We start from the raw sequence: 25,172 nt of genomic DNA on the forward strand, positions 1-25,172 counted from the left end.
AGCAGAGGACGCACACCAGGCTCTGATTGCTCAGATGGCGGAGCGCAGGACTGCAGGCAGGCAATTTAGCCGTCCAACCTTAGGTCGATGGGCCGGAGGCAGTGAAGCTTTGCCTCTTGGAGGTGCTGCGATCCTTGCCTTCGAAGCCAGCGTTGCGCATAACCCGGCCGGTGAAAAAGGCAAGCGCACGTCAAAAGAGCGTTCCCTGACCGGGAATCGAACCCGGGCCGCGGCGGTGAGAGCGCCGAATCCTAGCCACTAGACCACCAGGGAGGACACGCTGGCCTTCAGGCCGTGGATGCCTGGCACACTGTGCGGAAGGAAAACGGGGCTAAAGTCTCAAACTAGTCGACAAAAGGGCACCCTGCCCCGTGTGAGGCTCGAACTCACGACCTTCAGATTATGAGACTGACGCGCTGCCTAACTGCGCCAACGAGGCACGCCCAGACCGACGGCTCCTGGGTGGCCCCTTGCGTCTGGTTGCGTGGCATTTTGTGCGCCACCAGCGAGGAAACTCCTGCGAGGAGAGCACGACTGGGCTTCTTGCACTCTGGCTACCCACACTGAGGACCTTCTCGTTCTTAATATGTTACACGTACAGAAACAACTTCAAGGAGACACAGAGGGGCTATGTCATGCCCAGGATTCCTATCGTCTTTTAAATGGTGTCGAGAATGGCACGCCTGCCGTTGCTGGACGATCTTGGCGCACATGCTCTCAGGCTAGATAAAACCCATTATAAATAAACACTTACATTTGACACATTTGACACAGCTGACAGATTAATGGAATAACGTTACATATCCACAATGCAAAGTCCCAGTTATTCAGTGATCACGTGTTTGGCTCGTCTTTAGCCTCATTATCTAGTAGAAAAACTTAAATTGTGCTAAAGTTGAAAGACTGTCCTATGTAAGTTGGTGACGTGTTCCACGTATTAGAGTCTGTTAAAGTAAAAGCTCTGCGGCCATTGCCTGTGGCAGTAAACTGTACTTCGCACTCACCTCTTGAAGAATCTCTTGTTTGCCTTGTGTGCTCGAGACACAATGCCACCGGTTCTTTTAAGGATGTCGCCGCCGTATGGTTAACTGTTGTCTACATTAGAAGGCAACTGCGAACCATAAAAAGGCCCTGAGACGTACAGAGATGGCGCTTTTTCGCTAAATTGCAATGCCGGCGTCCATCCGCATTTGATCAAGTATTTTCATTGCGCGTTCAAGTAGAACGAGCAGGGTCTGAGAATGGCGATTCCTTTTTGTGACCCTGTTCTAAAACAGTATGATCAAGGGGGAAAGGATCATTGAATGCAAAACCACTTTGACAGCATCCGTTACAGGGCATATGGAGACGGGCTGCGTGTGCTTTTGGCAAATGAAAGGCTTCGGGCACATTGTTCCTCATTTCGAAAAATCCACATTCGTCACTATTTCAAGGCGTTTGTGAAGAAATAAATAAGAATTAAAGATGAGCTGCATGAAGGCAATAAAATCGTGAGTCATTCCAAAAGTTACACCGGCACATTCGCTGAGGAGCGCAATCGACTCGCTCGGGCCAGCTGGGGTGGTCAGGATGGCCGAGCGGTCTAAGGCGCTGCGTTCAGGTCGCAGTCTCCTCTGGAGGCGTGGGTTCGAATCCCACTTCTGACATTCTGTTGCCTTTGTTGTAGCCACCCGTGCTGTGTATCGCGCTTTCTTCCGAGGGAGCGTCCTTTTCAAAGACGCCAGGAGACAGGCACGCGGGGGACGACCCGGTTTCCCATTTTGGTAGAGATGAAGGTTCAAGGTTCAATTTATTGCAATATAGTGTCAAACACAATTGGAATTCTTTACAGCCAGTCACGCATGGATGTAATGTGGCAAACGAAACATTAAGACAGAACAAGATATGACAATACACAGTCATATGGAAGGTGAATGGAAGGTGCTAAGAGTTATAATGATACTTACACTAATACTGAATGATAAAAGTAGGAGTAATAGAAACAATAAAGTGCAAACAGTGCATTCAGTCCTGAAAAGGAATTGAACTGTCATTAAGCAGCCAGGCGGCCGTGGGAAAGAAGCTCAGGCGATGCCGGGATTTTGCAGTTCTCGGGAGCCGAAGCCTTCTACCTGAAGGGAGCAGCTGAAACATGGTACAGCCTGGATGAGATGGGTCAGACATAATTTTTCTTGCCCTTCTCACAGCCCTGAGGTTGTGAAGGGATTCCAGAGAAGGTAGAGAGGTGTTGATCACTCTCTCTGCCGAGCGGATCACCCGCTGCAGCTTGGCCTTGTCCTTGGCTGCTGCAGCAGGGAACCATGTAATTATTGATTGTGTAATAATGGATTTAATGATGGCAGAGTAAAACCGGATTAATATTTAATAATGAAGTTTTGCAGCTGGCCTCCAGAATCCAGCTGTCTTCTCCAAGCATGACTTCCCAGGTTTCTGGCGTTGGGCCAGTGGCGCAATGGATAACGCGTCTGACTACGGATCAGAAGATTCTAGGTTCGACTCCTGGCTGGCTCGATCCTGTTTTTACTCCTTCCTCCCACACGTTGGGTGTCTGCTGTCCTGCGTCAACATGCCTCAGTAGAGCAGAGGACGCACACCAGGCTCTGATTGCTCAGATGGCGGAGCGCAGGACTGCAGGCAGGCAATTTAGCCGTCCAACCTTAGGTCGATGGGCCGGAGGCAGTGAAGCTTTGCCTCTTGGAGGTGCTGCGATCCTTGCCTTCGAAGCCAGCGTTGCGCATAACCCGGCCGGTGAAAAAGGCAAGCGCACGTCAAAAGAGCGTTCCCTGACCGGGAATCGAACCCGGGCCGCGGCGGTGAGAGCGCCGAATCCTAGCCACTAGACCACCAGGGAGGACACGCTGGCCTTCAGGCCGTGGATGCCTGGCACACTGTGCGGAAGGAAAACGGGGCTAAAGTCTCAAACTAGTCGACAAAAGGGCACCCTGCCCCGTGTGAGGCTCGAACTCACGACCTTCAGATTATGAGACTGACGCGCTGCCTAACTGCGCCAACGAGGCACGCCCAGACCGACGGCTCCTGGGTGGCCCCTTGCGTCTGGTTGCGTGGCATTTTGTGCGCCACCAGCGAGGAAACTCCTGCGAGGAGAGCACGACTGGGCTTCTTGCACTCTGGCTACCCACACTGAGGACCTTCTCGTTCTTAATATGTTACACGTACAGAAACAACTTCAAGGAGACACAGAGGGGCTATGTCATGCCCAGGATTCCTATCGTCTTTTAAATGGTGTCGAGAATGGCACGCCTGCCGTTGCTGGACGATCTTGGCGCACATGCTCTCAGGCTAGATAAAACCCATTATAAATAAACACTTACATTTGACACATTTGACACAGCTGACAGATTAATGGAATAACGTTACATATCCACAATGCAAAGTCCCAGTTATTCAGTGATCACGTGTTTGGCTCGTCTTTAGCCTCATTATCTAGTAGAAAAACTTAAATTGTGCTAAAGTTGAAAGACTGTCCTATGTAAGTTGGTGACGTGTTCCACGTATTAGAGTCTGTTAAAGTAAAAGCTCTGCGGCCATTGCCTGTGGCAGTAAACTGTACTTCGCACTCACCTCTTGAAGAATCTCTTGTTTGCCTTGTGTGCTCGAGACACAATGCCACCGGTTCTTTTAAGGATGTCGCCGCCGTATGGTTAACTGTTGTCTACATTAGAAGGCAACTGCGAACCATAAAAAGGCCCTGAGACGTACAGAGATGGCGCTTTTTCGCTAAATTGCAATGCCGGCGTCCATCCGCATTTGATCAAGTATTTTCATTGCGCGTTCAAGTAGAACGAGCAGGGTCTGAGAATGGCGATTCCTTTTTGTGACCCTGTTCTAAAACAGTATGATCAAGGGGGAAAGGATCATTGAATGCAAAACCACTTTGACAGCATCCGTTACAGGGCATATGGAGACGGGCTGCGTGTGCTTTTGGCAAATGAAAGGCTTCGGGCACATTGTTCCTCATTTCGAAAAATCCACATTCGTCACTATTTCAAGGCGTTTGTGAAGAAATAAATAAGAATTAAAGATGAGCTGCATGAAGGCAATAAAATCGTGAGTCATTCCAAAAGTTACACCGGCACATTCGCTGAGGAGCGCAATCGACTCGCTCGGGCCAGCTGGGGTGGTCAGGATGGCCGAGCGGTCTAAGGCGCTGCGTTCAGGTCGCAGTCTCCTCTGGAGGCGTGGGTTCGAATCCCACTTCTGACATTCTGTTGCCTTTGTTGTAGCCACCCGTGCTGTGTATCGCGCTTTCTTCCGAGGGAGCGTCCTTTTCAAAGACGCCAGGAGACAGGCACGCGGGGGACGACCCGGTTTCCCATTTTGGTAGAGATGAAGGTTCAAGGTTCAATTTATTGCAATATAGTGTCAAACACAATTGGAATTCTTTACAGCCAGTCACGCATGGATGTAATGTGGCAAACGAAACATTAAGACAGAACAAGATATGACAATACACAGTCATATGGAAGGTGAATGGAAGGTGCTAAGAGTTATAATGATACTTACACTAATACTGAATGATAAAAGTAGGAGTAATAGAAACAATAAAGTGCAAACAGTGCATTCAGTCCTGAAAAGGAATTGAACTGTCATTAAGCAGCCAGGCGGCCGTGGGAAAGAAGCTCAGGCGATGCCGGGATTTTGCAGTTCTCGGGAGCCGAAGCCTTCTACCTGAAGGGAGCAGCTGAAACATGGTACAGCCTGGATGAGATGGGTCAGACATAATTTTTCTTGCCCTTCTCACAGCCCTGAGGTTGTGAAGGGATTCCAGAGAAGGTAGAGAGGTGTTGATCACTCTCTCTGCCGAGCGGATCACCCGCTGCAGCTTGGCCTTGTCCTTGGCTGCTGCAGCAGGGAACCATGTAATTATTGATTGTGTAATAATGGATTTAATGATGGCAGAGTAAAACCGGATTAATATTTAATAATGAAGTTTTGCAGCTGGCCTCCAGAATCCAGCTGTCTTCTCCAAGCATGACTTCCCAGGTTTCTGGCGTTGGGCCAGTGGCGCAATGGATAACGCGTCTGACTACGGATCAGAAGATTCTAGGTTCGACTCCTGGCTGGCTCGATCCTGTTTTTACTCCTTCCTCCCACACGTTGGGTGTCTGCTGTCCTGCGTCAACATGCCTCAGTAGAGCAGAGGACGCACACCAGGCTCTGATTGCTCAGATGGCGGAGCGCAGGACTGCAGGCAGGCAATTTAGCCGTCCAACCTTAGGTCGATGGGCCGGAGGCAGTGAAGCTTTGCCTCTTGGAGGTGCTGCGATCCTTGCCTTCGAAGCCAGCGTTGCGCATAACCCGGCCGGTGAAAAAGGCAAGCGCACGTCAAAAGAGCGTTCCCTGACCGGGAATCGAACCCGGGCCGCGGCGGTGAGAGCGCCGAATCCTAGCCACTAGACCACCAGGGAGGACACGCTGGCCTTCAGGCCGTGGATGCCTGGCACACTGTGCGGAAGGAAAACGGGGCTAAAGTCTCAAACTAGTCGACAAAAGGGCACCCTGCCCCGTGTGAGGCTCGAACTCACGACCTTCAGATTATGAGACTGACGCGCTGCCTAACTGCGCCAACGAGGCACGCCCAGACCGACGGCTCCTGGGTGGCCCCTTGCGTCTGGTTGCGTGGCATTTTGTGCGCCACCAGCGAGGAAACTCCTGCGAGGAGAGCACGACTGGGCTTCTTGCACTCTGGCTACCCACACTGAGGACCTTCTCGTTCTTAATATGTTACACGTACAGAAACAACTTCAAGGAGACACAGAGGGGCTATGTCATGCCCAGGATTCCTATCGTCTTTTAAATGGTGTCGAGAATGGCACGCCTGCCGTTGCTGGACGATCTTGGCGCACATGCTCTCAGGCTAGATAAAACCCATTATAAATAAACACTTACATTTGACACATTTGACACAGCTGACAGATTAATGGAATAACGTTACATATCCACAATGCAAAGTCCCAGTTATTCAGTGATCACGTGTTTGGCTCGTCTTTAGCCTCATTATCTAGTAGAAAAACTTAAATTGTGCTAAAGTTGAAAGACTGTCCTATGTAAGTTGGTGACGTGTTCCACGTATTAGAGTCTGTTAAAGTAAAAGCTCTGCGGCCATTGCCTGTGGCAGTAAACTGTACTTCGCACTCACCTCTTGAAGAATCTCTTGTTTGCCTTGTGTGCTCGAGACACAATGCCACCGGTTCTTTTAAGGATGTCGCCGCCGTATGGTTAACTGTTGTCTACATTAGAAGGCAACTGCGAACCATAAAAAGGCCCTGAGACGTACAGAGATGGCGCTTTTTCGCTAAATTGCAATGCCGGCGTCCATCCGCATTTGATCAAGTATTTTCATTGCGCGTTCAAGTAGAACGAGCAGGGTCTGAGAATGGCGATTCCTTTTTGTGACCCTGTTCTAAAACAGTATGATCAAGGGGGAAAGGATCATTGAATGCAAAACCACTTTGACAGCATCCGTTACAGGGCATATGGAGACGGGCTGCGTGTGCTTTTGGCAAATGAAAGGCTTCGGGCACATTGTTCCTCATTTCGAAAAATCCACATTCGTCACTATTTCAAGGCGTTTGTGAAGAAATAAATAAGAATTAAAGATGAGCTGCATGAAGGCAATAAAATCGTGAGTCATTCCAAAAGTTACACCGGCACATTCGCTGAGGAGCGCAATCGACTCGCTCGGGCCAGCTGGGGTGGTCAGGATGGCCGAGCGGTCTAAGGCGCTGCGTTCAGGTCGCAGTCTCCTCTGGAGGCGTGGGTTCGAATCCCACTTCTGACATTCTGTTGCCTTTGTTGTAGCCACCCGTGCTGTGTATCGCGCTTTCTTCCGAGGGAGCGTCCTTTTCAAAGACGCCAGGAGACAGGCACGCGGGGGACGACCCGGTTTCCCATTTTGGTAGAGATGAAGGTTCAAGGTTCAATTTATTGCAATATAGTGTCAAACACAATTGGAATTCTTTACAGCCAGTCACGCATGGATGTAATGTGGCAAACGAAACATTAAGACAGAACAAGATATGACAATACACAGTCATATGGAAGGTGAATGGAAGGTGCTAAGAGTTATAATGATACTTACACTAATACTGAATGATAAAAGTAGGAGTAATAGAAACAATAAAGTGCAAACAGTGCATTCAGTCCTGAAAAGGAATTGAACTGTCATTAAGCAGCCAGGCGGCCGTGGGAAAGAAGCTCAGGCGATGCCGGGATTTTGCAGTTCTCGGGAGCCGAAGCCTTCTACCTGAAGGGAGCAGCTGAAACATGGTACAGCCTGGATGAGATGGGTCAGACATAATTTTTCTTGCCCTTCTCACAGCCCTGAGGTTGTGAAGGGATTCCAGAGAAGGTAGAGAGGTGTTGATCACTCTCTCTGCCGAGCGGATCACCCGCTGCAGCTTGGCCTTGTCCTTGGCTGCTGCAGCAGGGAACCATGTAATTATTGATTGTGTAATAATGGATTTAATGATGGCAGAGTAAAACCGGATTAATATTTAATAATGAAGTTTTGCAGCTGGCCTCCAGAATCCAGCTGTCTTCTCCAAGCATGACTTCCCAGGTTTCTGGCGTTGGGCCAGTGGCGCAATGGATAACGCGTCTGACTACGGATCAGAAGATTCTAGGTTCGACTCCTGGCTGGCTCGATCCTGTTTTTACTCCTTCCTCCCACACGTTGGGTGTCTGCTGTCCTGCGTCAACATGCCTCAGTAGAGCAGAGGACGCACACCAGGCTCTGATTGCTCAGATGGCGGAGCGCAGGACTGCAGGCAGGCAATTTAGCCGTCCAACCTTAGGTCGATGGGCCGGAGGCAGTGAAGCTTTGCCTCTTGGAGGTGCTGCGATCCTTGCCTTCGAAGCCAGCGTTGCGCATAACCCGGCCGGTGAAAAAGGCAAGCGCACGTCAAAAGAGCGTTCCCTGACCGGGAATCGAACCCGGGCCGCGGCGGTGAGAGCGCCGAATCCTAGCCACTAGACCACCAGGGAGGACACGCTGGCCTTCAGGCCGTGGATGCCTGGCACACTGTGCGGAAGGAAAACGGGGCTAAAGTCTCAAACTAGTCGACAAAAGGGCACCCTGCCCCGTGTGAGGCTCGAACTCACGACCTTCAGATTATGAGACTGACGCGCTGCCTAACTGCGCCAACGAGGCACGCCCAGACCGACGGCTCCTGGGTGGCCCCTTGCGTCTGGTTGCGTGGCATTTTGTGCGCCACCAGCGAGGAAACTCCTGCGAGGAGAGCACGACTGGGCTTCTTGCACTCTGGCTACCCACACTGAGGACCTTCTCGTTCTTAATATGTTACACGTACAGAAACAACTTCAAGGAGACACAGAGGGGCTATGTCATGCCCAGGATTCCTATCGTCTTTTAAATGGTGTCGAGAATGGCACGCCTGCCGTTGCTGGACGATCTTGGCGCACATGCTCTCAGGCTAGATAAAACCCATTATAAATAAACACTTACATTTGACACATTTGACACAGCTGACAGATTAATGGAATAACGTTACATATCCACAATGCAAAGTCCCAGTTATTCAGTGATCACGTGTTTGGCTCGTCTTTAGCCTCATTATCTAGTAGAAAAACTTAAATTGTGCTAAAGTTGAAAGACTGTCCTATGTAAGTTGGTGACGTGTTCCACGTATTAGAGTCTGTTAAAGTAAAAGCTCTGCGGCCATTGCCTGTGGCAGTAAACTGTACTTCGCACTCACCTCTTGAAGAATCTCTTGTTTGCCTTGTGTGCTCGAGACACAATGCCACCGGTTCTTTTAAGGATGTCGCCGCCGTATGGTTAACTGTTGTCTACATTAGAAGGCAACTGCGAACCATAAAAAGGCCCTGAGACGTACAGAGATGGCGCTTTTTCGCTAAATTGCAATGCCGGCGTCCATCCGCATTTGATCAAGTATTTTCATTGCGCGTTCAAGTAGAACGAGCAGGGTCTGAGAATGGCGATTCCTTTTTGTGACCCTGTTCTAAAACAGTATGATCAAGGGGGAAAGGATCATTGAATGCAAAACCACTTTGACAGCATCCGTTACAGGGCATATGGAGACGGGCTGCGTGTGCTTTTGGCAAATGAAAGGCTTCGGGCACATTGTTCCTCATTTCGAAAAATCCACATTCGTCACTATTTCAAGGCGTTTGTGAAGAAATAAATAAGAATTAAAGATGAGCTGCATGAAGGCAATAAAATCGTGAGTCATTCCAAAAGTTACACCGGCACATTCGCTGAGGAGCGCAATCGACTCGCTCGGGCCAGCTGGGGTGGTCAGGATGGCCGAGCGGTCTAAGGCGCTGCGTTCAGGTCGCAGTCTCCTCTGGAGGCGTGGGTTCGAATCCCACTTCTGACATTCTGTTGCCTTTGTTGTAGCCACCCGTGCTGTGTATCGCGCTTTCTTCCGAGGGAGCGTCCTTTTCAAAGACGCCAGGAGACAGGCACGCGGGGGACGACCCGGTTTCCCATTTTGGTAGAGATGAAGGTTCAAGGTTCAATTTATTGCAATATAGTGTCAAACACAATTGGAATTCTTTACAGCCAGTCACGCATGGATGTAATGTGGCAAACGAAACATTAAGACAGAACAAGATATGACAATACACAGTCATATGGAAGGTGAATGGAAGGTGCTAAGAGTTATAATGATACTTACACTAATACTGAATGATAAAAGTAGGAGTAATAGAAACAATAAAGTGCAAACAGTGCATTCAGTCCTGAAAAGGAATTGAACTGTCATTAAGCAGCCAGGCGGCCGTGGGAAAGAAGCTCAGGCGATGCCGGGATTTTGCAGTTCTCGGGAGCCGAAGCCTTCTACCTGAAGGGAGCAGCTGAAACATGGTACAGCCTGGATGAGATGGGTCAGACATAATTTTTCTTGCCCTTCTCACAGCCCTGAGGTTGTGAAGGGATTCCAGAGAAGGTAGAGAGGTGTTGATCACTCTCTCTGCCGAGCGGATCACCCGCTGCAGCTTGGCCTTGTCCTTGGCTGCTGCAGCAGGGAACCATGTAATTATTGATTGTGTAATAATGGATTTAATGATGGCAGAGTAAAACCGGATTAATATTTAATAATGAAGTTTTGCAGCTGGCCTCCAGAATCCAGCTGTCTTCTCCAAGCATGACTTCCCAGGTTTCTGGCGTTGGGCCAGTGGCGCAATGGATAACGCGTCTGACTACGGATCAGAAGATTCTAGGTTCGACTCCTGGCTGGCTCGATCCTGTTTTTACTCCTTCCTCCCACACGTTGGGTGTCTGCTGTCCTGCGTCAACATGCCTCAGTAGAGCAGAGGACGCACACCAGGCTCTGATTGCTCAGATGGCGGAGCGCAGGACTGCAGGCAGGCAATTTAGCCGTCCAACCTTAGGTCGATGGGCCGGAGGCAGTGAAGCTTTGCCTCTTGGAGGTGCTGCGATCCTTGCCTTCGAAGCCAGCGTTGCGCATAACCCGGCCGGTGAAAAAGGCAAGCGCACGTCAAAAGAGCGTTCCCTGACCGGGAATCGAACCCGGGCCGCGGCGGTGAGAGCGCCGAATCCTAGCCACTAGACCACCAGGGAGGACACGCTGGCCTTCAGGCCGTGGATGCCTGGCACACTGTGCGGAAGGAAAACGGGGCTAAAGTCTCAAACTAGTCGACAAAAGGGCACCCTGCCCCGTGTGAGGCTCGAACTCACGACCTTCAGATTATGAGACTGACGCGCTGCCTAACTGCGCCAACGAGGCACGCCCAGACCGACGGCTCCTGGGTGGCCCCTTGCGTCTGGTTGCGTGGCATTTTGTGCGCCACCAGCGAGGAAACTCCTGCGAGGAGAGCACGACTGGGCTTCTTGCACTCTGGCTACCCACACTGAGGACCTTCTCGTTCTTAATATGTTACACGTACAGAAACAACTTCAAGGAGACACAGAGGGGCTATGTCATGCCCAGGATTCCTATCGTCTTTTAAATGGTGTCGAGAATGGCACGCCTGCCGTTGCTGGACGATCTTGGCGCACATGCTCTCAGGCTAGATAAAACCCATTATAAATAAACACTTACATTTGACACATTTGACACAGCTGACAGATTAATGGAATAACGTTACATATCCACAATGCAAAGTCCCAGTTATTCAGTGATCACGTGTTTGGCTCGTCTTTAGCCTCATTATCTAGTAGAAAAACTTAAATTGTGCTAAAGTTGAAAGACTGTCCTATGTAAGTTGGTGACGTGTTCCACGTATTAGAGTCTGTTAAAGTAAAAGCTCTGCGGCCATTGCCTGTGGCAGTAAACTGTACTTCGCACTCACCTCTTGAAGAATCTCTTGTTTGCCTTGTGTGCTCGAGACACAATGCCACCGGTTCTTTTAAGGATGTCGCCGCCGTATGGTTAACTGTTGTCTACATTAGAAGGCAACTGCGAACCATAAAAAGGCCCTGAGACGTACAGAGATGGCGCTTTTTCGCTAAATTGCAATGCCGGCGTCCATCCGCATTTGATCAAGTATTTTCATTGCGCGTTCAAGTAGAACGAGCAGGGTCTGAGAATGGCGATTCCTTTTTGTGACCCTGTTCTAAAACAGTATGATCAAGGGGGAAAGGATCATTGAATGCAAAACCACTTTGACAGCATCCGTTACAGGGCATATGGAGACGGGCTGCGTGTGCTTTTGGCAAATGAAAGGCTTCGGGCACATTGTTCCTCATTTCGAAAAATCCACATTCGTCACTATTTCAAGGCGTTTGTGAAGAAATAAATAAGAATTAAAGATGAGCTGCATGAAGGCAATAAAATCGTGAGTCATTCCAAAAGTTACACCGGCACATTCGCTGAGGAGCGCAATCGACTCGCTCGGGCCAGCTGGGGTAGTCAGGATGGCCGAGCGGTCTAAGGCGCTGCGTTCAGGTCGCAGTCTCCTCTGGAGGCGTGGGTTCGAATCCCACTTCTGACATTCTGTTGCCTTTGTTGTAGCCACCCGTGCTGTGTATCGCGCTTTCTTCCGAGGGAGCGTCCTTTTCAAAGACGCCAGGAGACAGGCACGCGGGGGACGACCCGGTTTCCCATTTTGGTAGAGATGAAGGTTCAAGGTTCAATTTATTGCAATATAGTGTCAAACACAATTGGAATTCTTTACAGCCAGTCACGCATGGATGTAATGTGGCAAACGAAACATTAAGACAGAACAAGATATGACAATACACAGTCATATGGAAGGTGAATGGAAGGTGCTAAGAGTTATAATGATACTTACACTAATACTGAATGATAAAAGTAGGAGTAATAGAAACAATAAAGTGCAAACAGTGCATTCAGTCCTGAAAAGGAATTGAACTGTCATTAAGCAGCCAGGCGGCCGTGGGAAAGAAGCTCAGGCGATGCCGGGATTTTGCAGTTCTCGGGAGCCGAAGCCTTCTACCTGAAGGGAGCAGCTGAAACATGGTACAGCCTGGATGAGATGGGTCAGACATAATTTTTCTTGCCCTTCTCACAGCCCTGAGGTTGTGAAGGGATTCCAGAGAAGGTAGAGAGGTGTTGATCACTCTCTCTGCCGAGCGGATCACCCGCTGCAGCTTGGCCTTGTCCTTGGCTGCTGCAGCAGGGAACCATGTAATTATTGATTGTGTAATAATGGATTTAATGATGGCAGAGTAAAACCGGATTAATATTTAATAATGAAGTTTTGCAGCTGGCCTCCAGAATCCAGCTGTCTTCTCCAAGCATGACTTCCCAGGTTTCTGGCGTTGGGCCAGTGGCGCAATGGATAACGCGTCTGACTACGGATCAGAAGATTCTAGGTTCGACTCCTGGCTGGCTCGATCCTGTTTTTACTCCTTCCTCCCACACGTTGGGTGTCTGCTGTCCTGCGTCAACATGCCTCAGTAGAGCAGAGGACGCACACCAGGCTCTGATTGCTCAGATGGCGGAGCGCAGGACTGCAGGCAGGCAATTTAGCCGTCCAACCTTAGGTCGATGGGCCGGAGGCAGTGAAGCTTTGCCTCTTGGAGGTGCTGCGATCCTTGCCTTCGAAGCCAGCGTTGCGCATAACCCGGCCGGTGAAAAAGGCAAGCGCACGTCAAAAGAGCGTTCCCTGACCGGGAATCGAACCCGGGCCGCGGCGGTGAGAGCGCCGAATCCTAGCCACTAGACCACCAGGGAGGACACGCTGGCCTTCAGGCCGTGGATGCCTGGCACACTGTGCGGAAGGAAAACGGGGCTAAAGTCTCAAACTAGTCGACAAAAGGGCACCCTGCCCCGTGTGAGGCTCGAACTCACGACCTTCAGATTATGAGACTGACGCGCTGCCTAACTGCGCCAACGAGGCACGCCCAGACCGACGGCTCCTGGGTGGCCCCTTGCGTCTGGTTGCGTGGCATTTTGTGCGCCACCAGCGAGGAAACTCCTGCGAGGAGAGCACGACTGGGCTTCTTGCACTCTGGCTACCCACACTGAGGACCTTCTCGTTCTTAATATGTTACACGTACAGAAACAACTTCAAGGAGACACAGAGGGGCTATGTCATGCCCAGGATTCCTATCGTCTTTTAAATGGTGTCGAGAATGGCACGCCTGCCGTTGCTGGACGATCTTGGCGCACATGCTCTCAGGCTAGATAAAACCCATTATAAATAAACACTTACATTTGACACATTTGACACAGCTGACAGATTAATGGAATAACGTTACATATCCACAATGCAAAGTCCCAGTTATTCAGTGATCACGTGTTTGGCTCGTCTTTAGCCTCATTATCTAGTAGAAAAACTTAAATTGTGCTAAAGTTGAAAGACTGTCCTATGTAAGTTGGTGACGTGTTCCACGTATTAGAGTCTGTTAAAGTAAAAGCTCTGCGGCCATTGCCTGTGGCAGTAAACTGTACTTCGCACTCACCTCTTGAAGAATCTCTTGTTTGCCTTGTGTGCTCGAGACACAATGCCACCGGTTCTTTTAAGGATGTCGCCGCCGTATGGTTAACTGTTGTCTACATTAGAAGGCAACTGCGAACCATAAAAAGGCCCTGAGACGTACAGAGATGGCGCTTTTTCGCTAAATTGCAATGCCGGCGTCCATCCGCATTTGATCAAGTATTTTCATTGCGCGTTCAAGTAGAACGAGCAGGGTCTGAGAATGGCGATTCCTTTTTGTGACCCTGTTCTAAAACAGTATGATCAAGGGGGAAAGGATCATTGAATGCAAAACCACTTTGACAGCATCCGTTACAGGGCATATGGAGACGGGCTGCGTGTGCTTTTGGCAAATGAAAGGCTTCGGGCACATTGTTCCTCATTTCGAAAAATCCACATTCGTCACTATTTCAAGGCGTTTGTGAAGAAATAAATAAGAATTAAAGATGAGCTGCATGAAGGCAATAAAATCGTGAGTCATTCCAAAAGTTACACCGGCACATTCGCTGAGGAGCGCAATCGACTCGCTCGGGCCAGCTGGGGTGGTCAGGATGGCCGAGCGGTCTAAGGCGCTGCGTTCAGGTCGCAGTCTCCTCTGGAGGCGTGGGTTCGAATCCCACTTCTGACATTCTGTTGCCTTTGTTGTAGCCACCCGTGCTGTGTATCGCGCTTTCTTCCGAGGGAGCGTCCTTTTCAAAGACGCCAGGAGACAGGCACGCGGGGGACGACCCGGTTTCCCATTTTGGTAGAGATGAAGGTTCAAGGTTCAATTTATTGCAATATAGTGTCAAACACAATTGGAATTCTTTACAGCCAGTCACGCATGGATGTAATGTGGCAAACGAAACATTAAGACAGAACAAGATATGACAATACACAGTCATATGGAAGGTGAATGGAAGGTGCTAAGAGTTATAATGATACTTACACTAATACTGAATGATAAAAGTAGGAGTAATAGAAACAATAAAGTGCAAACAGTGCATTCAGTCCTGAAAAGGAATTGAACTGTCATTAAGCAGCCAGGCGGCCGTGGGAAAGAAGCTCAGGCGATGCCGGGATTTTGCAGTTCTCGGGAGCCGAAGCCTTCTACCTGAAGGGAGCAGCTGAAACATGGTACAGCCTGGATGAGATGGGTCAGACATAATTTTTCTTGCCCTTCTCACAGCCCTGAGGTTGTGAAGGGATTCCAGAGAAGGTAGAGAGGTGTTGATCACTCTCTCTGCCGAGCGGATCACCCGCTGCAGCTTGGCCTTGTCCTTGGCTGCTGCAGCAGGGAACCATGTAATTATTGATTGTGTAATAATGGATTTAATGATGGCAGAGTAAAACCGGATTAATATTTAATAATGAAGTTTTGCAGCTGGCCTCCAGAATCCAGCTGTCTTCTCCAAGCATGACTTCCCAGGTTTCTGGCGTTGGGCCAGTGGCGCAATGGATAACGCGTCTGACTACGGATCAGAAGATTCTAGGTTCGACTCCTGGCTGGCTCGATCCTGTTTTTACTCCTTCCTCCCACACGTTGGGTGTCTGCTGTCCTGCGTCAACATGCCTCAGTAGAGCAGAGGACGCACACCAGGCTCTGATTGCTCAGATGGCGGAGCGCAGGACTGCAGGCAGGCAATTTAGCCGTCCAACCTTAGGTCGATGGGCCGGAGGCAGTGAAGCTTTGCCTCTTGGAGGTGCTGCGATCCTTGCCTTCGAAGCCAGCGTTGCGCATAACCCGGCCGGTGAAAAAGGCAAGCGCACGTCAAAAGAGCGTTCCCTGACCGGGAATCGAACCCGGGCCGCGGCGGTGAGAGCGCCGAATCCTAGCCACTAGACCACCAGGGAGGACACGCTGGCCTTCAGGCCGTGGATGCCTGGCACACTGTGCGGAAGGAAAACGGGGCTAAAGTCTCAAACTAGTCGACAAAAGGGCACCCTGCCCCGTGTGAGGCTCGAACTCACGACCTTCAGATTATGAGACTGACGCGCTGCCTAACTGCGCCAACGAGGCACGCCCAGACCGACGGCTCCTGGGTGGCCCCTTGCGTCTGGTTGCGTGGCATTTTGTGCGCCACCAGCGAGGAAACTCCTGCGAGGAGAGCACGACTGGGCTTCTTGCACTCTGGCTACCCACACTGAGGACCTTCTCGTTCTTAATATGTTACACGTACAGAAACAACTTCAAGGAGACACAGAGGGGCTATGTCATGCCCAGGATTCCTATCGTCTTTTAAATGGTGTCGAGAATGGCACGCCTGCCGTTGCTGGACGATCTTGGCGCACATGCTCTCAGGCTAGATAAAACCCATTATAAATAAACACTTACATTTGACACATTTGACACAGCTGACAGATTAATGGAATAACGTTACATATCCACAATGCAAAGTCCCAGTTATTCAGTGATCACGTGTTTGGCTCGTCTTTAGCCTCATTATCTAGTAGAAAAACTTAAATTGTGCTAAAGTTGAAAGACTGTCCTATGTAAGTTGGTGACGTGTTCCACGTATTAGAGTCTGTTAAAGTAAAAGCTCTGCGGCCATTGCCTGTGGCAGTAAACTGTACTTCGCACTCACCTCTTGAAGAATCTCTTGTTTGCCTTGTGTGCTCGAGACACAATGCCACCGGTTCTTTTAAGGATGTCGCCGCCGTATGGTTAACTGTTGTCTACATTAGAAGGCAACTGCGAACCATAAAAAGGCCCTGAGACGTACAGAGATGGCGCTTTTTCGCTAAATTGCAATGCCGGCGTCCATCCGCATTTGATCAAGTATTTTCATTGCGCGTTCAAGTAGAACGAGCAGGGTCTGAGAATGGCGATTCCTTTTTGTGACCCTGTTCTAAAACAGTATGATCAAGGGGGAAAGGATCATTGAATGCAAAACCACTTTGACAGCATCCGTTACAGGGCATATGGAGACGGGCTGCGTGTGCTTTTGGCAAATGAAAGGCTTCGGGCACATTGTTCCTCATTTCGAAAAATCCACATTCGTCACTATTTCAAGGCGTTTGTGAAGAAATAAATAAGAATTAAAGATGAGCTGCATGAAGGCAATAAAATCGTGAGTCATTCCAAAAGTTACACCGGCACATTCGCTGAGGAGCGCAATCGACTCGCTCGGGCCAGCTGGGGTGGTCAGGATGGCCGAGCGGTCTAAGGCGCTGCGTTCAGGTCGCAGTCTCCTCTGGAGGCGTGGGTTCGAATCCCACTTCTGACATTCTGTTGCCTTTGTTGTAGCCACCCGTGCTGTGTATCGCGCTTTCTTCCGAGGGAGCGTCCTTTTCAAAGACGCCAGGAGACAGGCACGCGGGGGACGACCCGGTTTCCCATTTTGGTAGAGATGAAGGTTCAAGGTTCAATTTATTGCAATATAGTGTCAAACACAATTGGAATTCTTTACAGCCAGTCACGCATGGATGTAATGTGGCAAACGAAACATTAAGACAGAACAAGATATGACAATACACAGTCATATGGAAGGTGAATGGAAGGTGCTAAGAGTTATAATGATACTTACACTAATACTGAATGATAAAAGTAGGAGTAATAGAAACAATAAAGTGCAAACAGTGCATTCAGTCCTGAAAAGGAATTGAACTGTCATTAAGCAGCCAGGCGGCCGTGGGAAAGAAGCTCAGGCGATGCCGGGATTTTGCAGTTCTCGGGAGCCGAAGCCTTCTACCTGAAGGGAGCAGCTGAAACATGGTACAGCCTGGATGAGATGGGTCAGACATAATTTTTCTTGCCCTTCTCACAGCCCTGAGGTTGTGAAGGGATTCCAGAGAAGGTAGAGAGGTGTTGATCACTCTCTCTGCCGAGCGGATCACCCGCTGCAGCTTGGCCTTGTCCTTGGCTGCTGCAGCAGGGAACCATGTAATTATTGATTGTGTAATAATGGATTTAATGATGGCAGAGTAAAACCGGATTAATATTTAATAATGAAGTTTTGCAGCTGGCCTCCAGAATCCAGCTGTCTTCTCCAAGCATGACTTCCCAGGTTTCTGGCGTTGGGCCAGTGGCGCAATGGATAACGCGTCTGACTACGGATCAGAAGATTCTAGGTTCGACTCCTGGCTGGCTCGATCCTGTTTTTACTCCTTCCTCCCACACGTTGGGTGTCTGCTGTCCTGCGTCAACATGCCTCAGTAGAGCAGAGGACGCACACCAGGCTCTGATTGCTCAGATGGCGGAGCGCAGGACTGCAGGCAGGCAATTTAGCCGTCCAACCTTAGGTCGATGGGCCGGAGGCAGTGAAGCTTTGCCTCTTGGAGGTGCTGCGATCCTTGCCTTCGAAGCCAGCGTTGCGCATAACCCGGCCGGTGAAAAAGGCAAGCGCACGTCAAAAGAGCGTTCCCTGACCGGGAATCGAACCCGGGCCGCGGCGGTGAGAGCGCCGAATCCTAGCCACTAGACCACCAGGGAGGACACGCTGGCCTTCAGGCCGTGGATGCCTGGCACACTGTGCGGAAGGAAAACGGGGCTAAAGTCTCAAACTAGTCGACAAAAGGGCACCCTGCCCCGTGTGAGGCTCGAACTCACGACCTTCAGATTATGAGACTGACGCGCTGCCTAACTGCGCCAACGAGGCACGCCCAGACCGACGGCTCCTGGGTGGCCCCTTGCGTCTGGTTGCGTGGCATTTTGTGCGCCACCAGCGAGGAAACTCCTGCGAGGAGAGCACGACTGGGCTTCTTGCACTCTGGCTACCCACACTGAGGACCTTCTCGTTCTTAATATGTTACACGTACAGAAACAACTTCAAGGAGACACAGAGGGGCTATGTCATGCCCAGGATTCCTATCGTCTTTTAAATGGTGTCGAGAATGGCACGCCTGCCGTTGCTGGACGATCTTGGCGCACATGCTCTCAGGCTAGATAAAACCCATTATAAATAAACACTTACATTTGACACATTTGACACAGCTGACAGATTAATGGAATAACGTTACATATCCACAATGCAAAGTCCCAGTTATTCAGTGATCACGTGTTTGGCTCGTCTTTAGCCTCATTATCTAGTAGAAAAACTTAAATTGTGCTAAAGTTGAAAGACTGTCCTATGTAAGTTGGTGACGTGTTCCACGTATTAGAGTCTGTTAAAGTAAAAGCTCTGCGGCCATTGCCTGTGGCAGTAAACTGTACTTCGCACTCACCTCTTGAAGAATCTCTTGTTTGCCTTGTGTGCTCGAGACACAATGCCACCGGTTCTTTTAAGGATGTCGCCGCCGTATGGTTAACTGTTGTCTACATTAGAAGGCAACTGCGAACCATAAAAAGGCCCTGAGACGTACAGAGATGGCGCTTTTTCGCTAAATTGCAATGCCGGCGTCCATCCGCATTTGATCAAGTATTTTCATTGCGCGTTCAAGTAGAACGAGCAGGGTCTGAGAATGGCGATTCCTTTTTGTGACCCTGTTCTAAAACAGTATGATCAAGGGGGAAAGGATCATTGAATGCAAAACCACTTTGACAGCATCCGTTACAGGGCATATGGAGACGGGCTGCGTGTGCTTTTGGCAAATGAAAGGCTTCGGGCACATTGTTCCTCATTTCGAAAAATCCACATTCGTCACTATTTCAAGGCGTTTGTGAAGAAATAAATAAGAATTAAAGATGAGCTGCATGAAGGCAATAAAATCGTGAGTCATTCCAAAAGTTACACCGGCACATTCGCTGAGGAGCGCAATCGACTCGCTCGGGCCAGCTGGGGTGGTCAGGATGGCCGAGCGGTCTAAGGCGCTGCGTTCAGGTCGCAGTCTCCTCTGGAGGCGTGGGTTCGAATCCCACTTCTGACATTCTGTTGCCTTTGTTGTAGCCACCCGTGCTGTGTATCGCGCTTTCTTCCGAGGGAGCGTCCTTTTCAAAGACGCCAGGAGACAGGCACGCGGGGGACGACCCGGTTTCCCATTTTGGTAGAGATGAAGGTTCAAGGTTCAATTTATTGCAATATAGTGTCAAACACAATTGGAATTCTTTACAGCCAGTCACGCATGGATGTAATGTGGCAAACGAAACATTAAGACAGAACAAGATATGACAATACACAGTCATATGGAAGGTGAATGGAAGGTGCTAAGAGTTATAATGATACTTACACTAATACTGAATGATAAAAGTAGGAGTAATAGAAACAATAAAGTGCAAACAGTGCATTCAGTCCTGAAAAGGAATTGAACTGTCATTAAGCAGCCAGGCGGCCGTGGGAAAGAAGCTCAGGCGATGCCGGGATTTTGCAGTTCTCGGGAGCCGAAGCCTTCTACCTGAAGGGAGCAGCTGAAACATGGTACAGCCTGGATGAGATGGGTCAGACATAATTTTTCTTGCCCTTCTCACAGCCCTGAGGTTGTGAAGGGATTCCAGAGAAGGTAGAGAGGTGTTGATCACTCTCTCTGCCGAGCGGATCACCCGCTGCAGCTTGGCCTTGTCCTTGGCTGCTGCAGCAGGGAACCATGTAATTATTGATTGTGTAATAATGGATTTAATGATGGCAGAGTAAAACCGGATTAATATTTAATAATGAAGTTTTGCAGCTGGCCTCCAGAATCCAGCTGTCTTCTCCAAGCATGACTTCCCAGGTTTCTGGCGTTGGGCCAGTGGCGCAATGGATAACGCGTCTGACTACGGATCAGAAGATTCTAGGTTCGACTCCTGGCTGGCTCGATCCTGTTTTTACTCCTTCCTCCCACACGTTGGGTGTCTGCTGTCCTGCGTCAACATGCCTCAGTAGAGCAGAGGACGCACACCAGGCTCTGATTGCTCAGATGGCGGAGCGCAGGACTGCAGGCAGGCAATTTAGCCGTCCAACCTTAGGTCGATGGGCCGGAGGCAGTGAAGCTTTGCCTCTTGGAGGTGCTGCGATCCTTGCCTTCGAAGCCAGCGTTGCGCATAACCCGGCCGGTGAAAAAGGCAAGCGCACGTCAAAAGAGCGTTCCCTGACCGGGAATCGAACCCGGGCCGCGGCGGTGAGAGCGCCGAATCCTAGCCACTAGACCACCAGGGAGGACACGCTGGCCTTCAGGCCGTGGATGCCTGGCACACTGTGCGGAAGGAAAACGGGGCTAAAGTCTCAAACTAGTCGACAAAAGGGCACCCTGCCCCGTGTGAGGCTCGAACTCACGACCTTCAGATTATGAGACTGACGCGCTGCCTAACTGCGCCAACGAGGCACGCCCAGACCGACGGCTCCTGGGTGGCCCCTTGCGTCTGGTTGCGTGGCATTTTGTGCGCCACCAGCGAGGAAACTCCTGCGAGGAGAGCACGACTGGGCTTCTTGCACTCTGGCTACCCACACTGAGGACCTTCTCGTTCTTAATATGTTACACGTACAGAAACAACTTCAAGGAGACACAGAGGGGCTATGTCATGCCCAGGATTCCTATCGTCTTTTAAATGGTGTCGAGAATGGCACGCCTGCCGTTGCTGGACGATCTTGGCGCACATGCTCTCAGGCTAGATAAAACCCATTATAAATAAACACTTACATTTGACACATTTGACACAGCTGACAGATTAATGGAATAACGTTACATATCCACAATGCAAAGTCCCAGTTATTCAGTGATCACGTGTTTGGCTCGTCTTTAGCCTCATTATCTAGTAGAAAAACTTAAATTGTGCTAAAGTTGAAAGACTGTCCTATGTAAGTTGGTGACGTGTTCCACGTATTAGAGTCTGTTAAAGTAAAAGCTCTGCGGCCATTGCCTGTGGCAGTAAACTGTACTTCGCACTCACCTCTTGAAGAATCTCTTGTTTGCCTTGTGTGCTCGAGACACAATGCCACCGGTTCTTTTAAGGATGTCGCCGCCGTATGGTTAACTGTTGTCTACATTAGAAGGCAACTGCGAACCATAAAAAGGCCCTGAGACGTACAGAGATGGCGCTTTTTCGCTAAATTGCAATGCCGGCGTCCATCCGCATTTGATCAAGTATTTTCATTGCGCGTTCAAGTAGAACGAGCAGGGTCTGAGAATGGCGATTCCTTTTTGTGACCCTGTTCTAAAACAGTATGATCAAGGGGGAAAGGATCATTGAATGCAAAACCACTTTGACAGCATCCGTTACAGGGCATATGGAGACGGGCTGCGTGTGCTTTTGGCAAATGAAAGGCTTCGGGCACATTGTTCCTCATTTCGAAAAATCCACATTCGTCACTATTTCAAGGCGTTTGTGAAGAAATAAATAAGAATTAAAGATGAGCTGCATGAAGGCAATAAAATCGTGAGTCATTCCAAAAGTTACACCGGCACATTCGCTGAGGAGCGCAATCGACTCGCTCGGGCCAGCTGGGGTGGTCAGGATGGCCGAGCGGTCTAAGGCGCTGCGTTCAGGTCGCAGTCTCCTCTGGAGGCGTGGGTTCGAATCCCACTTCTGACATTCTGTTGCCTTTGTTGTAGCCACCCGTGCTGTGTATCGCGCTTTCTTCCGAGGGAGCGTCCTTTTCAAAGACGCCAGGAGACAGGCACGCGGGGGACGACCCGGTTTCCCATTTTGGTAGAGATGAAGGTTCAAGGTTCAATTTATTGCAATATAGTGTCAAACACAATTGGAATTCTTTACAGCCAGTCACGCATGGATGTAATGTGGCAAACGAAACATTAAGACAGAACAAGATATGACAATACACAGTCATATGGAAGGTGAATGGAAGGTGCTAAGAGTTATAATGATACTTACACTAATACTGAATGATAAAAGTAGGAGTAATAGAAACAATAAAGTGCAAACAGTGCATTCAGTCCTGAAAAGGAATTGAACTGTCATTAAGCAGCCAGGCGGCCGTGGGAAAGAAGCTCAGGCGATGCCGGGATTTTGCAGTTCTCGGGAGCCGAAGCCTTCTACCTGAAGGGAGCAGCTGAAACATGGTACAGCCTGGATGAGATGGGTCAGACATAATTTTTCTTGCCCTTCTCACAGCCCTGAGGTTGTGAAGGGATTCCAGAGAAGGTAGAGAGGTGTTGATCACTCTCTCTGCCGAGCGGATCACCCGCTGCAGCTTGGCCTTGTCCTTGGCTGCTGCAGCAGGGAACCATGTAATTATTGATTGTGTAATAATGGATTTAATGATGGCAGAGTAAAACCGGATTAATATTTAATAATGAAGTTTTGCAGCTGGCCTCCAGAATCCAGCTGTCTTCTCCAAGCATGACTTCCCAGGTTTCTGGCGTTGGGCCAGTGGCGCAATGGATAACGCGTCTGACTACGGATCAGAAGATTCTAGGTTCGACTCCTGGCTGGCTCGATCCTGTTTTTACTCCTTCCTCCCACACGTTGGGTGTCTGCTGTCCTGCGTCAACATGCCTCAGTAGAGCAGAGGACGCACACCAGGCTCTGATTGCTCAGATGGCGGAGCGCAGGACTGCAGGCAGGCAATTTAGCCGTCCAACCTTAGGTCGATGGGCCGGAGGCAGTGAAGCTTTGCCTCTTGGAGGTGCTGCGATCCTTGCCTTCGAAGCCAGCGTTGCGCATAACCCGGCCGGTGAAAAAGGCAAGCGCACGTCAAAAGAGCGTTCCCTGACCGGGAATCGAACCCGGGCCGCGGCGGTGAGAGCGCCGAATCCTAGCCACTAGACCACCAGGGAGGACACGCTGGCCTTCAGGCCGTGGATGCCTGGCACACTGTGCGGAAGGAAAACGGGGCTAAAGTCTCAAACTAGTCGACAAAAGGGCACCCTGCCCCGTGTGAGGCTCGAACTCACGACCTTCAGATTATGAGACTGACGCGCTGCCTAACTGCGCCAACGAGGCACGCCCAGACCGACGGCTCCTGGGTGGCCCCTTGCGTCTGGTTGCGTGGCATTTTGTGCGCCACCAGCGAGGAAACTCCTGCGAGGAGAGCACGACTGGGCTTCTTGCACTCTGGCTACCCACACTGAGGACCTTCTCGTTCTTAATATGTTACACGTACAGAAACAACTTCAAGGAGACACAGAGGGGCTATGTCATGCCCAGGATTCCTATCGTCTTTTAAATGGTGTCGAGAATGGCACGCCTGCCGTTGCTGGACGATCTTGGCGCACATGCTCTCAGGCTAGATAAAACCCATTATAAATAAACACTTACATTTGACACATTTGACACAGCTGACAGATTAATGGAATAACGTTACATATCCACAATGCAAAGTCCCAGTTATTCAGTGATCACGTGTTTGGCTCGTCTTTAGCCTCATTATCTAGTAGAAAAACTTAAATTGTGCTAAAGTTGAAAGACTGTCCTATGTAAGTTGGTGACGTGTTCCACGTATTAGAGTCTGTTAAAGTAAAAGCTCTGCGGCCATTGCCTGTGGCAGTAAACTGTACTTCGCACTCACCTCTTGAAGAATCTCTTGTTTGCCTTGTGTGCTCGAGACACAATGCCACCGGTTCTTTTAAGGATGTCGCCGCCGTATGGTTAACTGTTGTCTACATTAGAAGGCAACTGCGAACCATAAAAAGGCCCTGAGACGTACAGAGATGGCGCTTTTTCGCTAAATTGCAATGCCGGCGTCCATCCGCATTTGATCAAGTATTTTCATTGCGCGTTCAAGTAGAACGAGCAGGGTCTGAGAATGGCGATTCCTTTTTGTGACCCTGTTCTAAAACAGTATGATCAAGGGGGAAAGGATCATTGAATGCAAAACCACTTTGACAGCATCCGTTACAGGGCATATGGAGACGGGCTGCGTGTGCTTTTGGCAAATGAAAGGCTTCGGGCACATTGTTCCTCATTTCGAAAAATCCACATTCGTCACTATTTCAAGGCGTTTGTGAAGAAATAAATAAGAATTAAAGATGAGCTGCATGAAGGCAATAAAATCGTGAGTCATTCCAAAAGTTACACCGGCACATTCGCTGAGGAGCGCAATCGACTCGCTCGGGCCAGCTGGGGTGGTCAGGATGGCCGAGCGGTCTAAGGCGCTGCGTTCAGGTCGCAGTCTCCTCTGGAGGCGTGGGTTCGAATCCCACTTCTGACATTCTGTTGCCTTTGTTGTAGCCACCCGTGCTGTGTATCGCGCTTTCTTCCGAGGGAGCGTCCTTTTCAAAGACGCCAGGAGACAGGCACGCGGGGGACGACCCGGTTTCCCATTTTGGTAGAGATGAAGGTTCAAGGTTCAATTTATTGCAATATAGTGTCAAACACAATTGGAATTCTTTACAGCCAGTCACGCATGGATGTAATGTGGCAAACGAAACATTAAGACAGAACAAGATATGACAATACACAGTCATATGGAAGGTGAATGGAAGGTGCTAAGAGTAATAATGATACTTACACTAATACTGAATGATAAAAGTAG

At 49.7% G+C, this 25,172-nt stretch overlaps 39 non-coding genes across 39 annotated transcripts; 19 read left to right on the top strand and 20 right to left on the bottom strand.

Annotated features, from left to right (window-relative positions):
- Nucleotides 1-201: 201 nt before the first annotated feature.
- On the bottom strand, nt 202-273 carry trnae-cuc (transfer RNA glutamic acid (anticodon CUC)). Its single transcript has one exon. It is a non-coding gene; the product is annotated as a tRNA-Glu (tRNA).
- Nucleotides 274-365: 92 nt separating this feature from the next.
- Nucleotides 366-439, bottom strand: trnam-cau (transfer RNA methionine (anticodon CAU)). The gene has a single exon. It is a non-coding gene; the product is annotated as a tRNA-Met (tRNA).
- A 1,124-nt stretch (nt 440-1,563) lies between these two features.
- trnal-cag (transfer RNA leucine (anticodon CAG)) lies at nt 1,564-1,646 on the top strand. Its single transcript has one exon. It is a non-coding gene; the product is annotated as a tRNA-Leu (tRNA).
- A 792-nt stretch (nt 1,647-2,438) lies between these two features.
- trnar-acg (transfer RNA arginine (anticodon ACG)) lies at nt 2,439-2,511 on the top strand. The gene has a single exon. It is a non-coding gene; the product is annotated as a tRNA-Arg (tRNA).
- A 268-nt stretch (nt 2,512-2,779) lies between these two features.
- On the bottom strand, nt 2,780-2,851 carry trnae-cuc (transfer RNA glutamic acid (anticodon CUC)). The gene has a single exon. It is a non-coding gene; the product is annotated as a tRNA-Glu (tRNA).
- Nucleotides 2,852-2,943: 92 nt separating this feature from the next.
- On the bottom strand, nt 2,944-3,017 carry trnam-cau (transfer RNA methionine (anticodon CAU)). The gene has a single exon. It is a non-coding gene; the product is annotated as a tRNA-Met (tRNA).
- Nucleotides 3,018-4,141: 1,124 nt separating this feature from the next.
- On the top strand, nt 4,142-4,224 carry trnal-cag (transfer RNA leucine (anticodon CAG)). Its single transcript has one exon. It is a non-coding gene; the product is annotated as a tRNA-Leu (tRNA).
- Nucleotides 4,225-5,016: 792 nt separating this feature from the next.
- trnar-acg (transfer RNA arginine (anticodon ACG)) lies at nt 5,017-5,089 on the top strand. The gene has a single exon. It is a non-coding gene; the product is annotated as a tRNA-Arg (tRNA).
- A 268-nt stretch (nt 5,090-5,357) lies between these two features.
- Nucleotides 5,358-5,429, bottom strand: trnae-cuc (transfer RNA glutamic acid (anticodon CUC)). Its single transcript has one exon. It is a non-coding gene; the product is annotated as a tRNA-Glu (tRNA).
- A 92-nt stretch (nt 5,430-5,521) lies between these two features.
- trnam-cau (transfer RNA methionine (anticodon CAU)) lies at nt 5,522-5,595 on the bottom strand. The gene has a single exon. It is a non-coding gene; the product is annotated as a tRNA-Met (tRNA).
- Nucleotides 5,596-6,719: 1,124 nt separating this feature from the next.
- trnal-cag (transfer RNA leucine (anticodon CAG)) lies at nt 6,720-6,802 on the top strand. The gene has a single exon. It is a non-coding gene; the product is annotated as a tRNA-Leu (tRNA).
- Nucleotides 6,803-7,594: 792 nt separating this feature from the next.
- Nucleotides 7,595-7,667, top strand: trnar-acg (transfer RNA arginine (anticodon ACG)). Its single transcript has one exon. It is a non-coding gene; the product is annotated as a tRNA-Arg (tRNA).
- A 268-nt stretch (nt 7,668-7,935) lies between these two features.
- On the bottom strand, nt 7,936-8,007 carry trnae-cuc (transfer RNA glutamic acid (anticodon CUC)). The gene has a single exon. It is a non-coding gene; the product is annotated as a tRNA-Glu (tRNA).
- A 92-nt stretch (nt 8,008-8,099) lies between these two features.
- On the bottom strand, nt 8,100-8,173 carry trnam-cau (transfer RNA methionine (anticodon CAU)). Its single transcript has one exon. It is a non-coding gene; the product is annotated as a tRNA-Met (tRNA).
- Nucleotides 8,174-9,297: 1,124 nt separating this feature from the next.
- On the top strand, nt 9,298-9,380 carry trnal-cag (transfer RNA leucine (anticodon CAG)). Its single transcript has one exon. It is a non-coding gene; the product is annotated as a tRNA-Leu (tRNA).
- A 792-nt stretch (nt 9,381-10,172) lies between these two features.
- Nucleotides 10,173-10,245, top strand: trnar-acg (transfer RNA arginine (anticodon ACG)). Its single transcript has one exon. It is a non-coding gene; the product is annotated as a tRNA-Arg (tRNA).
- Nucleotides 10,246-10,513: 268 nt separating this feature from the next.
- Nucleotides 10,514-10,585, bottom strand: trnae-cuc (transfer RNA glutamic acid (anticodon CUC)). Its single transcript has one exon. It is a non-coding gene; the product is annotated as a tRNA-Glu (tRNA).
- Nucleotides 10,586-10,677: 92 nt separating this feature from the next.
- Nucleotides 10,678-10,751, bottom strand: trnam-cau (transfer RNA methionine (anticodon CAU)). The gene has a single exon. It is a non-coding gene; the product is annotated as a tRNA-Met (tRNA).
- Nucleotides 10,752-11,875: 1,124 nt separating this feature from the next.
- Nucleotides 11,876-11,958, top strand: trnal-cag (transfer RNA leucine (anticodon CAG)). Its single transcript has one exon. It is a non-coding gene; the product is annotated as a tRNA-Leu (tRNA).
- Nucleotides 11,959-12,750: 792 nt separating this feature from the next.
- trnar-acg (transfer RNA arginine (anticodon ACG)) lies at nt 12,751-12,823 on the top strand. The gene has a single exon. It is a non-coding gene; the product is annotated as a tRNA-Arg (tRNA).
- Nucleotides 12,824-13,091: 268 nt separating this feature from the next.
- Nucleotides 13,092-13,163, bottom strand: trnae-cuc (transfer RNA glutamic acid (anticodon CUC)). The gene has a single exon. It is a non-coding gene; the product is annotated as a tRNA-Glu (tRNA).
- Nucleotides 13,164-13,255: 92 nt separating this feature from the next.
- On the bottom strand, nt 13,256-13,329 carry trnam-cau (transfer RNA methionine (anticodon CAU)). The gene has a single exon. It is a non-coding gene; the product is annotated as a tRNA-Met (tRNA).
- Nucleotides 13,330-14,453: 1,124 nt separating this feature from the next.
- Nucleotides 14,454-14,536, top strand: trnal-cag (transfer RNA leucine (anticodon CAG)). The gene has a single exon. It is a non-coding gene; the product is annotated as a tRNA-Leu (tRNA).
- Nucleotides 14,537-15,328: 792 nt separating this feature from the next.
- On the top strand, nt 15,329-15,401 carry trnar-acg (transfer RNA arginine (anticodon ACG)). Its single transcript has one exon. It is a non-coding gene; the product is annotated as a tRNA-Arg (tRNA).
- Nucleotides 15,402-15,669: 268 nt separating this feature from the next.
- Nucleotides 15,670-15,741, bottom strand: trnae-cuc (transfer RNA glutamic acid (anticodon CUC)). Its single transcript has one exon. It is a non-coding gene; the product is annotated as a tRNA-Glu (tRNA).
- Nucleotides 15,742-15,833: 92 nt separating this feature from the next.
- trnam-cau (transfer RNA methionine (anticodon CAU)) lies at nt 15,834-15,907 on the bottom strand. The gene has a single exon. It is a non-coding gene; the product is annotated as a tRNA-Met (tRNA).
- Nucleotides 15,908-17,031: 1,124 nt separating this feature from the next.
- trnal-cag (transfer RNA leucine (anticodon CAG)) lies at nt 17,032-17,114 on the top strand. Its single transcript has one exon. It is a non-coding gene; the product is annotated as a tRNA-Leu (tRNA).
- Nucleotides 17,115-17,906: 792 nt separating this feature from the next.
- trnar-acg (transfer RNA arginine (anticodon ACG)) lies at nt 17,907-17,979 on the top strand. The gene has a single exon. It is a non-coding gene; the product is annotated as a tRNA-Arg (tRNA).
- Nucleotides 17,980-18,247: 268 nt separating this feature from the next.
- Nucleotides 18,248-18,319, bottom strand: trnae-cuc (transfer RNA glutamic acid (anticodon CUC)). Its single transcript has one exon. It is a non-coding gene; the product is annotated as a tRNA-Glu (tRNA).
- A 92-nt stretch (nt 18,320-18,411) lies between these two features.
- On the bottom strand, nt 18,412-18,485 carry trnam-cau (transfer RNA methionine (anticodon CAU)). The gene has a single exon. It is a non-coding gene; the product is annotated as a tRNA-Met (tRNA).
- A 1,124-nt stretch (nt 18,486-19,609) lies between these two features.
- On the top strand, nt 19,610-19,692 carry trnal-cag (transfer RNA leucine (anticodon CAG)). The gene has a single exon. It is a non-coding gene; the product is annotated as a tRNA-Leu (tRNA).
- Nucleotides 19,693-20,484: 792 nt separating this feature from the next.
- Nucleotides 20,485-20,557, top strand: trnar-acg (transfer RNA arginine (anticodon ACG)). Its single transcript has one exon. It is a non-coding gene; the product is annotated as a tRNA-Arg (tRNA).
- Nucleotides 20,558-20,825: 268 nt separating this feature from the next.
- trnae-cuc (transfer RNA glutamic acid (anticodon CUC)) lies at nt 20,826-20,897 on the bottom strand. Its single transcript has one exon. It is a non-coding gene; the product is annotated as a tRNA-Glu (tRNA).
- A 92-nt stretch (nt 20,898-20,989) lies between these two features.
- trnam-cau (transfer RNA methionine (anticodon CAU)) lies at nt 20,990-21,063 on the bottom strand. Its single transcript has one exon. It is a non-coding gene; the product is annotated as a tRNA-Met (tRNA).
- A 1,124-nt stretch (nt 21,064-22,187) lies between these two features.
- Nucleotides 22,188-22,270, top strand: trnal-cag (transfer RNA leucine (anticodon CAG)). The gene has a single exon. It is a non-coding gene; the product is annotated as a tRNA-Leu (tRNA).
- Nucleotides 22,271-23,062: 792 nt separating this feature from the next.
- On the top strand, nt 23,063-23,135 carry trnar-acg (transfer RNA arginine (anticodon ACG)). Its single transcript has one exon. It is a non-coding gene; the product is annotated as a tRNA-Arg (tRNA).
- A 268-nt stretch (nt 23,136-23,403) lies between these two features.
- Nucleotides 23,404-23,475, bottom strand: trnae-cuc (transfer RNA glutamic acid (anticodon CUC)). The gene has a single exon. It is a non-coding gene; the product is annotated as a tRNA-Glu (tRNA).
- Nucleotides 23,476-23,567: 92 nt separating this feature from the next.
- Nucleotides 23,568-23,641, bottom strand: trnam-cau (transfer RNA methionine (anticodon CAU)). Its single transcript has one exon. It is a non-coding gene; the product is annotated as a tRNA-Met (tRNA).
- A 1,124-nt stretch (nt 23,642-24,765) lies between these two features.
- trnal-cag (transfer RNA leucine (anticodon CAG)) lies at nt 24,766-24,848 on the top strand. Its single transcript has one exon. It is a non-coding gene; the product is annotated as a tRNA-Leu (tRNA).
- Nucleotides 24,849-25,172: the final 324 nt, after the last annotated feature.

The sequence above is a fragment of the Misgurnus anguillicaudatus genome, chromosome 10 (assembly GCF_027580225.2).
Source record: "Misgurnus anguillicaudatus chromosome 10, ASM2758022v2, whole genome shotgun sequence".
Taxonomy (NCBI): Eukaryota; Metazoa; Chordata; class Actinopteri; order Cypriniformes; family Cobitidae; genus Misgurnus; species Misgurnus anguillicaudatus.